At 44.4% G+C, this 14,018-nt stretch overlaps 1 protein-coding gene across 2 annotated transcripts in view; it reads right to left on the bottom strand.

Annotated features, from left to right (window-relative positions):
• The window catches only part of EGF (epidermal growth factor), a 208,156-nt gene that overhangs the window by 169,143 nt on the left and 24,995 nt on the right, over positions 1–14,018 (bottom strand). The gene's annotated exons all lie outside the window — the stretch shown is intronic.

The following is a 14,018-nucleotide window of genomic DNA, read 5'->3' as shown; positions in this document are numbered from 1 at the left end:
GTTCCTGGGCCAGATTGGATGGATTTGGATTATTGTGGAGAACAAAATCTGATGGGGAGACAAACACTCCATAAATAACTGCCTGCGCAGAATCAAACACTGAATTAGCATGGTGAAAATGGAGAAGAAACACCATGATAAAATTGTGGCTTAAGTATCTTTTTCATTTCTGTATGAATATACTTCAAAGTTACTGTAGCGCTTCCCGGCCACGTCTGCTCCACGGCAGGGCCTGCTTACCTCTCTCTCCTGTCCACAAGCTCTGGGCTGTCCTCAGCCGCAACCGCAGCTAGTTTGCGGTGTCCCCTGCTCCCCCGCTCACTGTCTCCGTTGCCGGCCTCACAGCGGAGCTCTCATAGGGACTCCGCGTCTATCTGCTCCTCAGCCCCGCCCCTAGGCACACACGCAGCCGACGTCGCCCTATTTAAAGGGCCAAGCGCGGGAAACCCGAACCCAGCGCTCCCTGATGTCATCATGCAACCCAGGTATATAAGGCAAGGCCCGTTCCCCTGAACAGTGCCTTGGCAATCGGGTCGTACCCTCTGGAGTTCCTTAGTTTGCCTTCCAAGCGTCTCTTGTTCCAGTGTCTTCTGTTTCAGTGTCTCCTATTCCAGCATTTCCTGTTCCAGCGTCTCCTGTGTCTCCTCTTCCAGCGTCTCCTGTTCCAGCGTCTCCTGTGCCTCTTGTTCCAGCATCTCCTGCTCCTTCGTCTCTCCATCCCTGGTAGTACCCTTCAGACTGATCTCACGGTACTGACCTTTGCCTGTTCTTCGACTACTCCTGATTGCTGCCTGACCTGACCTTTGCCTGTTCTCTGACCATTCTTGATCGCTGCCTGGAACTTGACCTCTGCCTGACCTGACTACTCTTGATCGCTGCCTGGAACTTGACCTCTGCCTGACCTGATTACACTTGGATTGACTACAGATACTGACCCCTGCTTCGGCTGACCATTCTGGGCTGATACTCTGGCCTTGATCCTCGCTATCCACTCGGACACTCTCCTCTGGCCTCCTGCGACCTCTGGCCATCCCTGATTGAACATTGACCGTTCACCCTTGTTCATGATGGGCACGTCTTTGAACTTTCTCTCTAGGAGACCCTGCGAGGCCCACCTAAGTCCAGGCGGCCCGGGTAACCAAGGGCTCAACCTAAGGGAACCCCCGGTTGCTACTGGCGAAGCTCCAGCTAGCCTCTGTCTCCTCCTGTGCTCCGCCTCCTGGTGCCAGGCGCTCTCCGGGTCCAACCGGTGGGCCGTACCAATCCTGCACCAGGCCAAGGGTCCACCTCCAGCGCAACAGTTACAAAATATTTTTTTTAAAAAAGCTTGTGTTAAAAAATTTTTTATTTGTAGCACAAATCCCATAATATGGGGGGAAAAAGAAGTAATATATATGGATAATTATCCAATATATATATATAATATTAACCATATAATGCCCTATTTTCACTAATGGGCATTACTGGAAAAACAAATTAGTACTGGAGAGAGAAAGTTATTTCAATTTTTAATGGACTTCGCCCTCTGGTATCTGAACTGGATTTTTATCAATCAAAAACGTTTCCAAATGAGTAGGGTCAGTAAATCCAAATTTTTTCTTTGACAGGTCACATAACACAAACATGGAAACTTTAAGAAGAATGTTGCCCCATGTGCTAACACTCGACTTTTTAAAGATAAGAAAAACTTCCTCCATGCTTGGGTAGCTCATGCCACATCCGGGAATATTTGGACTTTATGAACACAGAATAAAACATCTTTATTCCTAAAAAAAATTTTGATTAATATATCCTTGTCCTGCTCAGCCATAAATAAACAGAGAGGGTTGCCCTATTATTTATCACATCAACAGATTCTTCCAAGAAGGTTGAAATAATCATACTAGGAGAAATAGCTTCATTAATTCTTTGTTCTTCCATATTTTTTACCATTTTACTAGGAAAATAATATATTTTTGACACATTAGGAATATCTTTTTCTCCATATAACAATATTTCTTTCAAAAATTTCTTGAACATCTCTAAAGGCGATAACAAATGCATTTGAGGAAAATTAATAATTCTAAGATTTTTTATCCTATACAGATTTTCAATATATTCAATCTCGTTATGCATTACTAGACTATCTCTAATAAACACATTTTCAGAGTTTTGTATTAACTGAACTTTTGTTGTTAAAGTAACTACTTCCTTCTCACAGTGGATATTCTCTTTCCTTGGTCATCAATTGATGCACTATTACCATTAATTTTTTATGTTCTTCCTTTATATTTTAATATATTTTATATTCTTCCTTTATGTTTTAAGTTATTTTACCCATGTATTCTGTTCCAAGTTTTTAAGTCCCTGTTCTATGTAACTTGCATTCTACATGCATGTCTTGTTCAGTTATAATGTAAACCGAGCTGATATGCAATCCTGCATGAAGCCCGGTATATAAAAATGTTAAATAAATAAATAAAATAAATAAATTAATTAATTACAGTCGACAAGGTTTTGTTCATCATCATTATATTACTATCCAGTCTAGCTATCATTCGCCCTAAATCTAACAGAGTAACATTGTCAGGTATAACAATTGGACTAATATTATTCTCTATTTCAACTGGGAGCTTTACTTTAATCAAATTATTCATTTGAACAGAATTAGTATTAACAACATTATCAGTCCATGAAGATACCGCTTGTGTTCCCAAGCTCAAATCCCCATGAACAGCTCCTACCAGTTCTCTATTTGGCTGAGGTGGAGATGATGGTCCTTCACCATATTGATTGATTTTTGTAAAAATTAATTTGATTGTAACACATTTTTTTCTTATTTCATGATGTTAATTCATTGAAGAAAATAATAAAATGTAAATTACAAAAAAAAAAATATATATATATATATATATTTTTTTTTTTTCAATTTGATTGACTGCCATAACAAAACATTTCTTTTAGGTGTGTTGGGTGGCAGTCAATGATTACAGTATTTGTCCACAGTAACCTGGATGGTATATTGTGTTGGTCCATTTATGAAACTACCACCTTCCATCATTAATTATATTTTGTATTGACATTCAGCTGTTCATGGTATAATAGGGTGCCATGTAATTGATTGATTTTGATATTGTCACTCTATAGTGGAGATTGTTTTGCCAGGTGTAATTCAATTTTAGTCACAACCGAAAATTCCAACCAAACAAATGCTTTGTAATATAGTCTCTAATTGAGAACCCTATGATTCAAAGTTTTTAACCTCTTGATGCGAGTCTGACAGAAATAAAGTTATTTTCCCTAGAGAAACCTGACCAGAATATGTTTTATCCAAAAATTCACTGTTAGGTTTGGCAGCTCACAGGACATCCTCATGAGCTGCCTCACTCACCCCAATGTCATCGGAAATCCCCCGCAGCCTGGACATTGCCAGCAACACAGCCTTGCCGAGCGCGGCTTAGGACACCACCTTGCCACTGCTCCCCCATCCTGCTTTAGGTGCATGCTTGCCAACAGCATGACCCTTAAAGGGCCTGTGGTGGAAAGACAGCTATGGTGCCCTCTGACTTCACTGGTCCCTCTCTAATAAAGGCTCCATCAGAGGAGCAACAGATGCCTCAGAAACAGGTCTCCTGATATGCCTTGTGCTTCAGTGTGTGTTGCTTTCATTCCTATGTTCCAGCATTCCTGTTCCTGTGTTCCTGTCTATCCCTCGCCTTCCTGCCTTGTTCCTGGCCACTTTGCCTTGCTCCATCCTTGTTTGCCTTGCCCAGCTGTGCCCTAGCCATTGTCTTTGCCCTTGTCTTGGTTCTTGTCTTTGTCTTGTCTCTCCTTGTCTTCCCTCGGCTTGCCTTCTTGGATTCTGACCTCTGCTCGGACCTTGACCATTCTTTGATTGCTGCCTGGACCTGATCTTTGTCTTGGATCTGACTATGCCCTGTCTGCTGCCTGCTCTGACCTTTGGCATGTTTCCGATATATCCTGTTTGCTGCCTTCCCCGATCTCTGGCCTGTCTTCGATATCTCCTGTCTACTGCCAGCCCTGACCTTGGTCTGTCTTTGGACTCTCGTCTACCTGACTGTCCCAGGGACCTACATAAGTCCTGCTGGCCATCAGAACCCAAGGGCTCAACCTGCAGGGAAGGTGGCTGGTATAGGTGAAGCTCCAGTTTGTCCCACTGCAAGATGTCTGCCACCTGCTAGGTTGTGCCAACCATGCTACAGCACTAAGGGCCCAACGATACTGAGCTCCTTACATTCACCTCCTGCAGCCATCAAGTCCACCTCATGCTGCATCGTTGAAACAGAACTCTTCTGATCAACCATCCCTCTCTCTTCAGGCAAAATAGATGATGAGGAAAATAATCCAATTCATATAACATAATCAGCTCGATCCAGTATAGTAGCATCCTCCATTGCTGCACTTGCCACTATCAGAATCAACCTCCATATAACTGTTGCTGCTGTTGGGCTAAGGCCTGTCACTTTACTCACCTCCTGTGACAACCTGTGTTCAGTAGTGGAGGGACTCACAAGTCCCTCCACTACTGAACACAGATCTTTATCCAATGCCGACATAGGGAAGAAATACCTCATGGGTGACTCCTGCAGGGAAACCAAACTCAGAAGCGAATTCTGCTCATACACATCTGGTCCTGCAGGAAACAGTGCAGAGTACTGAGAAATCTTAGAAGCCTGGGTAAGTTCTAGATTGGGGACTGAATGAATAGCCAGGGTACTAGTTTAAAAACTTGGTACTAATGACTCTCTGGTACTTATCCCAAAGAATCCTTCTTGACCAAAAATGGAAGAATAGATGTCTGGTGGGTCTCTCCTAAAGGAGAGGGGATATTGCCCTTCCATGTGGCCATTAGAAATTAAATTTGAAAACAAACACAAGAGATGCAGCAGCCATCTTGGAACCCACTGGTATTCTACAGACTGTTTCCAAGAATGCACACTACTGCATCAAAGATATCTTCCTCTTTTCTAGGAACCAGTTGTGGTTTAGAGTGAGGTTGTACACATTCAGGCCTGCTGTCAACTGATCCACAGCTAGCTCCATGACTTACACCATCATTAAAAGGCCTGAGGAGTAAGATGAGAAATGAACATTTGTACAATGGATTGTTTAAATTACAATACATAAATATTTTCTAAAATGTGCCATGTACAAAACATTCTGACACCCACCCACCCATCCCCCACATCACTCTACCCCCAACCAAGAAATGATTTTGTCACTGCTCCCCTCTAGTGATTTTGCTATCATGGGAGAGACCTTTTATTCTCCCTCAAGTAATGATTTTACATGGGGGAAGTACTCTTCCCAATCTGGAGTATAATTGATCAGCAACATGTTATAGGTGTTTTAGCATGCTATATGTCATTTATAAGGGCTTTTAATTTATTTATTTATTTATTATTTTTATATACCGATGTTCTTGTATGAAATACAAATCACTCCAGTTTACATATAACAGTGAAATGCCCAAAAAAGGGGAGGGGCTTTACATAGAACATTAGAACTTTAGAACAATAGAGCAAAGTACAAATTACAAATTAAACATAGTATAGTATAAATACAAGAAACGTATGAACTCTAAATCATAGTGCAATTAAAAAAGTCATGATAGGATAATTCAATGAGGTATCCCCTAATTGGGTTTATCATAGCATCTAGGCAGCATTAAGTGTCTGGGAAGGCTTGGCGGAAAAGCCAGGTTTTTAGCTTTTTTTTGAACTCCTGATGACTTATGTGAATGTTCAGTGCACAGGCCACCAGTTTAAAAATAGACAGGGGTAGGGCTCACTTAGATAGAGCCTACAAGGCCAAACTCAGAATAAGGGGGAAAAAAATTAAAGACTAAATTGGAACTTAAAGTACAGTTCCTCCAAACAGAGTAGCTCACTTATGAATACTGGAATCATTCACAATAGTGGCTGCCAGGGGTAAAAAACTAAAAGGCTGCAGACAGCTGTGTGAGGTACATTAAAATAGTTTCCCATAGCTATCTGAAGACTCATTATTTATTCTACCGGCCACTTCAGAAACTTTGGAATGGGTCCTGATATCCAACCATACATAATTTAATTTGCACAAATTGTTCATATCTTACCTTAAAAAAACAAGTCTTGATTTTGGCCTTCACTAGCAACCCAGGGACGTGACAGCACATAAGTCCTTCATGCTCAGATGCTCTCTACCCTGTCAAGCATGCTAATGTCCTGTCTTGTGAGACTGCAGCATCTCTCAGGCTTTGATATTAAGCGGAATGGAGATTCGTGCTGATGCACAATGGCATTCAGAACTGCCAACACTGCAATATGAGTCACCACTGTTGCCGACTCCTGAAAGCATTGTCCACTGAGACCACATAAAGGAGCTTTATACAGCAGTGCCAAGAACTTCATTCTTCCATTCAGAAGGGCCGGTCATGTGACTGCACATAGCTCTTTGTACTTCCTAAACCAATTTCATTCACAGGAAGGGTCCCATTAAGGGAAGCTGTTGCTGGGATACCTATGATAGCTAAAACATTATTAATGGCTTCACTTTGGTGTCCCTTCGCTTTGGGAAGGAAGACAGAGCAGAGGCTAATTCAGCAGTTGCTAGTGAAAGATTATTATACAATTAGATTGACAGGGATTTTAAGAAGAAAAAGGGCAGATACTGATATAATTTCAGCTTTTAGTAAAATACTGCAAATTCAGCACATCAAATCACAAATAAGAAACTGTTCTATGGGATCCAGTTCAATGATCCAGAGCCAGCACTGCACACCACTGAGCAAGAGATCTAGGTTCAATTTCCAGACTGGGACCGCTGATCCTCCAGCAGTCTCTCTATAGTGACTCCTCCTGATTGATTCAAAAGTGCATTTGCACAAGGCTCCACAAAGCTGTGGTCTATGTTTCTCAGCCAAGGACCATCACTGCAACAGCCAGGCTGGGTGTAGGGGACGGGAGACAAGAGGGAAGAGATTAAATTATTGGGGGGGGAACCCAATGGCCTGCAAGCGAAAGCTCACAGCACCTCAGACCAAGTCGGATGCATGCACTGAGCAGCAGGAAGCTGCAGATCAATAAGCAGAATGGGGCAAGGGAAAGAAAATGCATTCACCTTTGAGCAGAGAGTATATGAACATTTCATTCTGCCAAGGGACATTTCACAGCTGATATTTGATTCCTTAACGAATATTGTTATTTATATAAATTCTAAAACAATTTGTAAAACTTTATATTTATTAATTTTTACCAAATATACAAAAAAAAGCACTTTGTATATGGTAACACATAAAAAAATAGTATTAATTACAAATGAGAAAATATAGCATATTTATAGTTTCCTATTCAATCGCACAACAGCTTCTGGGAAGAGGCAGAAAATCAAGGAGATAAAAAGAAAAAAAAACTTAATCAGGAACAGCATCACATGAAAAGGAGCCACCATATAATATCAGATCTGAATTAGACTAATTGGAAACTAAAGAGTCAACCAACAACTTTTTAGAATCCAGAAAAGATTTCAGTTGTTCAGGCACAACAAAAATATAACAATCATTATTAAATTTAACAATGCACTTGCATGAATAACGCAATGTGAATGAAGCACCTAAAACAATAGTGTCCTGCCTCAAAGCTAGAAAACTCCTCCTTTTTTCTTGAGTTATTTTAGTGATATCAAGAAAAGCCTCTTTCAGTTTGACCATAAAACAGAGAATTCAAATACTTAAACTATTTATCTCTGTAACAAAGAAAACTAATACTGTATAACCTCCAGACAAGAATTTGCCTGGAAATTTGTCAGGTTAATGAGATTTTTTAGAAACATGAGTGAACTGAAATTGTTGGAGATCCGCTTGAACCAAAGTAGGCAAAAAATAAACCTTATTAACAGAAGGAATTTGGTCGACTACAATGTGTAGAACTTCCAGGAAATATTTCTTCAAGGTTTACATACACCATTTCACCCATGATTTTAGGAAAAATTACCATCCGAAGAGTCAAATGCCAATTCCAATTTTCTAAAATGTGAAAGTGTAGCACTAATACAAGTCAGGATCTTGTCTTGCAAGGAAGACTAATTCAATCGCTCAGGAGCAGTGAAAATCCATCCTGAATATAAATTCAGTGTGCTGAGAAACAAACAATTTCCGGTTCTTTCTTGACACACTATTTGGATTTATATTCAAGATGGATTTTCACTGCACCTGAGCGATTGAATTAGTCTTCCTTGCAAGAAAGGATCCTGACCTGTATTAGTGCTACACTTTCACATTTTGGATATCATCCCTGTGTGTACCGCTCATCCTCTCCATTATGCTATTCCAATTTTCTATCAATTCAGTCCTTCTAGAGAGGGAATTCCTATCTTTAACCATGGAAGCATTGAAACTCTGAATGTTCTTAACATTGGACTCCACAGCTTGAATCATTAGCTTCCATTATTAAATTCTATGCCTCTTCACCATAGGCTCTAAATTAGTTGAAACAAATTCAAGTTTGATAGTACAGTCATCAATGGCTTTCCCAAAGTCAGCCGTTAGTTCCTACAATGGGTCTAAGGTCACCACCACTGGCTTAGTTGGTACTGAGAGAAACTCACCAGAGATGGCAGGCCACTCCAAATAGGATGATGTCATGGGAGAAAACCCTGCTGTATCCACACCTCCTCCAACAACCAGCATTGGAGAAAACAGCCATGAGGCAGTACCCTTGCTTCCTTCCTCCTTCAGTGGTGACTCCACTTCTGCTTTGGCGCAAACCCCCTCCATTGAGGTTGCACTGATTACATTATCGGACTGCACCACGGACAGCTCATGAGGTAAGTTGGCAGTGGTCGCAGGTTAAGGGGGCTGAAAGATGTTTCCTCCCCTGGTGAAACTGACACTCCTTCACCTGAATTCACAGTGGGGACATCACCCCCTTGGACAGTAGTTCCAGAGAACATGTAGGCTGAAATAAGCTGCAGGCCATCAAGTTGAATAGATATGGAGGGAAACACCCTCACCTTCCCCCTCCTTTTAGACAACATCATGAAGAGAAACAACAAAGAGAAACCCGGGGAGTGCTCAGCAGCTAAACAAGCCCTCCATCATGCTACCATCTTGCTTCGCCACAGAATCTTAAAACAACAATTTTATTGCAATACAAATAGGGAAAGCATACGGAAGCATGACTTTGAGAATGCTTTGCAACATAAATCTATGTGTAGGAAATGTGGTGTGTGTATGTAGGGTAGTGGGATGGGATGTGGGCAACAGTCAATGTGTGGGAGGGATGTGTGTATGTAGATAGATCTGTGGGGAGTGAGTGAAGGTATTTGATGGGGTAGAGATGTGGGAAGTAGGTGTTTGATGGATATATGTGGGCAGGTGCATAGGTATGGGTTTGGCTGTGTGGTATGACGGAGGTATGGGTGTGAGGTGGGGAATATGGTGAATGGGGGATGCATGGGTGTTTCGGAGTGTGGAGGTGTCGGAGTGTGAATACGGGACATAAGTAGGGGTATGAGATTTTATGCAGAGGGTTGTATATCTAGTTGGGTGAGGGTATGCAGGGGATATGTATATGGGGGGTATTTAGGTAACTGGGGGAATTTGTGTTGGAAGTGTGTGTTAGGGGTGGGCTATTACATATGTGGTTTGGGTGGGGGAGGAAGGATAGTGTGTCTGGGTGTGAGGGACAAGGTGTGTATGTGTGAGTGTGTGTGTGTTGTGTAGATGGATGAGAATGTGGACCCCCCTCGCCCGAGGTGGAGTTGACGCAACCTGAAAGGGCGAACCTCCGCAGATCCCCACCATCGGAAGGCGAGGCCAGGCTTATGCAGGGGCCAGCTGGAGCTTTGCCAATACCAACCCCATTCCCCGCAGATTGAGCCTTTGGGTGCGGGGGCCTGCTGGTCTTAGGTGGGCCCCTGTGAAGATGGTTGTGGGACAGCCGGAAGAGTCGTCCAAATACAGTCCAAGATGAGAAGCCAAAGGATCGCCGATAGCCAGTCCGGGATCAGAAGCCAGAAGAATCACTGAAGCCAGTCCGGGGTCAGAAGCCAGAAGAATCACTGAAGCCAGTCCGAGGTCATAAGCCAGAAGAATCCATCCGCAGGAGTCAAGGAAGGGAGCAGAAGCAGGACTCGGAAGGCAGGAACAAGACTCGGAAGGCAGGAACAGGAACCAGGAGGCAGGGACAGGAACCAGAAGGCAGGAATGCACGAAGAAGCACAGCACCGAAGCACAGCCACGAAGACCTGTTGCCAAGTCGTCTAAGGATCATTGGAAGTGAGGTTTTAAAGGTCCAGGCCCTGATGTCAAGGGGAAGGGCCAGCGGCATCTTTCTGCCACGGGCCCTTTAAATCTTGTCAGAAGGCGCACACGCCTAGAGCTGGAGGCTGTCGGGAGCTGTGCTGGCGGCATCCTGCACGCCGGCAGGGCCGCGCCAATGTTATTTTATTTATTTATGTATTTATTTACTTATTTAAAGTTTTTTTTTACCGACATTCGTCAGGGACATCATGCCGGTTTACATGGAACAGAGGAAACAAAATAATCAATTACAAAAAACAAGGGCATAGTAAACTGGGAAATTGCGACGTTAGCAGGAGCGGAGGCCTTCTGGCCTTGAGAAACGAAGCAGGAGGGGGGCCCGGCCCGGGACCGGGACCGGGATGTGAGTATAACAGTACCCCCCCTCCTAAGTCCCCTCCCAGGTGGCTTTGGCTTCTTGGGGTGAGAAGCATGGAACTGAAGTAGCAGATTTTTATCCAGAATGTTGATGGCGGGTTCCCAGGAGTTCTCCTCTGGGCCAAAACCCTCCCAGGCGAGGAGGTACTCCCATTTGCGACCTCACTTTCTTACATCCAGATCGTCTCAGACTTGATAGGTAGCGTCGTCCTCAAAGGCTATAGGTTGTGGTTCCGGTTGTTTCCTGGTGGGCCATGAGGGGATCAAAGGTTTCAGGAGCAATACATGAAAGGAATTGTGGATTCGTAGTGATGGGGGTAAGTGAAGCTGATAGGTGGCAGAGCCCAAGCGATGGAGGATGGGAATGGTCCAATATATTGTGGAGCCAGGCGCATGGATGAGAGTTTAAGGCGTATATTTCGGGTGCTGAGCCAGACTTTTTCACCTGGCCTGAACTGAGATGCCGATCTCTGGTGGACATCCTCCATTTTCTTGGCCTTGTGGGTATCCTTCCAAAGAGCATGTACCTCTTGAACTTTTAGCTGAGCTGCTGGAGATGGTACTGCTAGTGGTACTGGTAAAGGAGGAAGAGGCTGTCGGCCATAGACCAGGAGGAAAGGAGACATCTTGGTGGCTGAAGAGAAGTGAAAATTCAGTGTGAATTCTGCCCAGGGCAGGAGGGATGCCCAGGGCAGGAGGGTCCTTCCTGCTTGTCCATTCGCTTGCGAGTGATATGCTGTGGTGAAGTCTAGCGAAATATTAAACTTTTTGCAAAGGGCTTTTCGAAATTTGGTTGCAAATTGCATTCCACGATCTGAAACAATATGCTGGGGAAGGCCATGGAGGCGGAAGATGTGTTGATCGAAAAGTTGTGCCAACTGCAAGGCGGAGAGAAGAGCAGGCAAGGCGACAAAGTGTGCCATTTTGGAGAACCGGTCTACTATCGACCATATGACGGTGTTTCCCTCAGAGGATGGCAGGTCTACCACAAAATCCGTGGTGATGTGCGTCCATGGCTCCGTGGGCACAGGAAAGGGTTGCAGTAGGCCCTAGGGTTGTCCAGCGAGTGGTTTTTGTTGAGTGCAAACTGGGCAGGAATCCACGTAGTTATTTACATCATGTCTGATCGTGGGCCACCAGTAGAAGTGTTGTAGAGCGGCCAACGTATGAGCTCTCCCAAGGTGACCCACAGTGCGGGCATCATGGGCCCATTGCATAACGGTGTTCCACCGTCGATGCGGGACAACCGTCTTCCCCAAAGGCACGGTTGTGGTGGCGGAGAGGATGACCCGAGCCAAGTCGATGATATGGTCTGGAGGTTCTTCGATGTCCTCTGGGATAAAGGAACAAGAGAGGGCGCAGCTTTGAGATTTTTTTGTAGCAGGGCGGTAGCATAGACAGAAATTGAAATGAGTGAAGAAGAGGGCCCAGCGGGCCTGACGGGGATTCAGTCTCTGGGCTTGATGAAGGTATTTTAAATTTTTATGGTCCATGTATACAATAATGGGATATTGTGCTCCTTTGAGCCAAGGCCGCTATTCCTCGAAAGCGAGTTTCACCGCCAGGAGCTCTTTGTCACCAATTCCATAGTTGTGTTCTGCAGGGGGAAATTGTTTTGAATAGAAGGAGCATGGATGAAGAGTGCCGTAGGGGAATGCTGGCTCAAAACTGCTCCCACCCCTACGGAGGAGGCATCCACTTCAATCAGGAATGGCCGCGACGGATTGGGATGCCGGAGACAAGGTTCCTGAAGGAAGGCATTTTTTAGATGTTGAAAAGCGGATACAGCCACAGCAGGCCACTGCTTCGGGTTCGCTGTCTTCGGATCAAAGCAGTGAGAGGCGCCACTAGTTTTGCATAGTTATGGATAAAAGTATGATAATAGTTAGCGAATCCTAGGAAGAGCTGTAGGGCTTGCAAGCCGATTGACTGGGGCCAGTTCAGAATGCTTTTGAGTTTTTCGGGGTCCATTTGGAATCAATGTCGAGAGACGATATAACCAAGAAACGGTAAACTTTCCACCTCAAAGGAGAATTTCTCCAGTTTAACAAACAGATGGTTGTTTCAAAGATGCTGAAGTACCTGGACAACATCTTGGCAATGTATGTGTAAGTCTTTGGAGAAGACCAGGATATCATCTAAGTAGATAACTACACAGCTGTATAAAAGATCGCAAAAAATTTAATTCATCATGTTTTGAAAGGTGGCGGGGGCATTGCACCAGCCAAATGGCATAACAAGGTACTCATAGTGCCCATCTCAAGTATTGAACACCATCTTCCACTCATCGCCCTCTCGTATGCAAATTAGGTTGTAGGGCCCCGCGGAGATCAAGTTTCAAGAAAATTCTGGCTCCTCGTAGGTGATGGAATAACTCTGAGATGAGTGGCAACGGATAACAGTCCTTTTGGGTAATGGTGTTCAAACCCCTGTAGTCTATGGAGGGTCACAGAGACGCATCCTTTTTTCCCACAAAAAAAAATCCTGCTCCAGCAGGGGATGTTGACTGTCATATGAATCCCTTAGCCAAATTATCCTGCACATAGTCAGACATGGCCTTGGTCTCAGAAAGGGAGAGAGGATAGACACGCCCACGAAGAGGTTCCGTATTAGATAGAAGATTGATGGCGCAATCATACGGATAATGGGGTGGTAGAATATCCACCCCTTGTTTCGAAAAAACGTCCGTATAGGTGGTATAGTGGGCTGGTAGATAGACAGGAGCCAGGGCGGTAGCGAGGCAGTGTTGAGTGGAAGGTGTCTTTAGGCAGGCACCATGACATAAGGGACCCCACTGTGACAACTGCATGGAGATCCACTCAAATTGAGGGGAGTGTTTTCAGAGCCAGGGCAACCCCAGAACTATGGGGTGAATAGCACGGTCCAAGATGTGAAAGTTGATGCTTTCCTTGTGAAGGACACCGGTGCGCATCGTCATGGGTATTGTAGTATGAGTGATCCTCCCTGGCAAGGGCTCACCTGAGATGGAAGAAATTATCAGCGGCATTGGAGCGAGACAGGTGGGGATCCATAAATGTTGAACCAGTCGTTTAAGAATGAAATTTCTGCCTGAACCGGAATCAACTAAAGCCAAGGTGTGAAAATCTTCCTTCTCACCGACGATGGTAACTGGTAATGTAAGCAGGGGAGCAGGAGAAGTTAGGCCTAGGGAAAGTCTCCCGATTTGCCCTAGGCTCAGAAGTTTTCTGTGCGCACCAGACAATGGGCAAGGAGATGCCCTGCTCCTCTGCAGTACAAGCAGAGTCCTGCACGACTCCGTTGGAGCAGTTCTTCGGGGGTCAAGTGACTGCGACCCAACTGCATGGGTTCTTCAGGCGTTTCCCTGGCGCAGGCGGTA

This window comes from Rhinatrema bivittatum, chromosome 1, assembly GCF_901001135.1.
Source record: "Rhinatrema bivittatum chromosome 1, aRhiBiv1.1, whole genome shotgun sequence".
Lineage (NCBI taxonomy): Eukaryota > Metazoa > Chordata > Amphibia > Gymnophiona > Rhinatrematidae > Rhinatrema > Rhinatrema bivittatum.
Note: the sequence above shows the minus strand (reverse complement) of the source record. Positions and strands in the feature narration are given on the sequence as shown.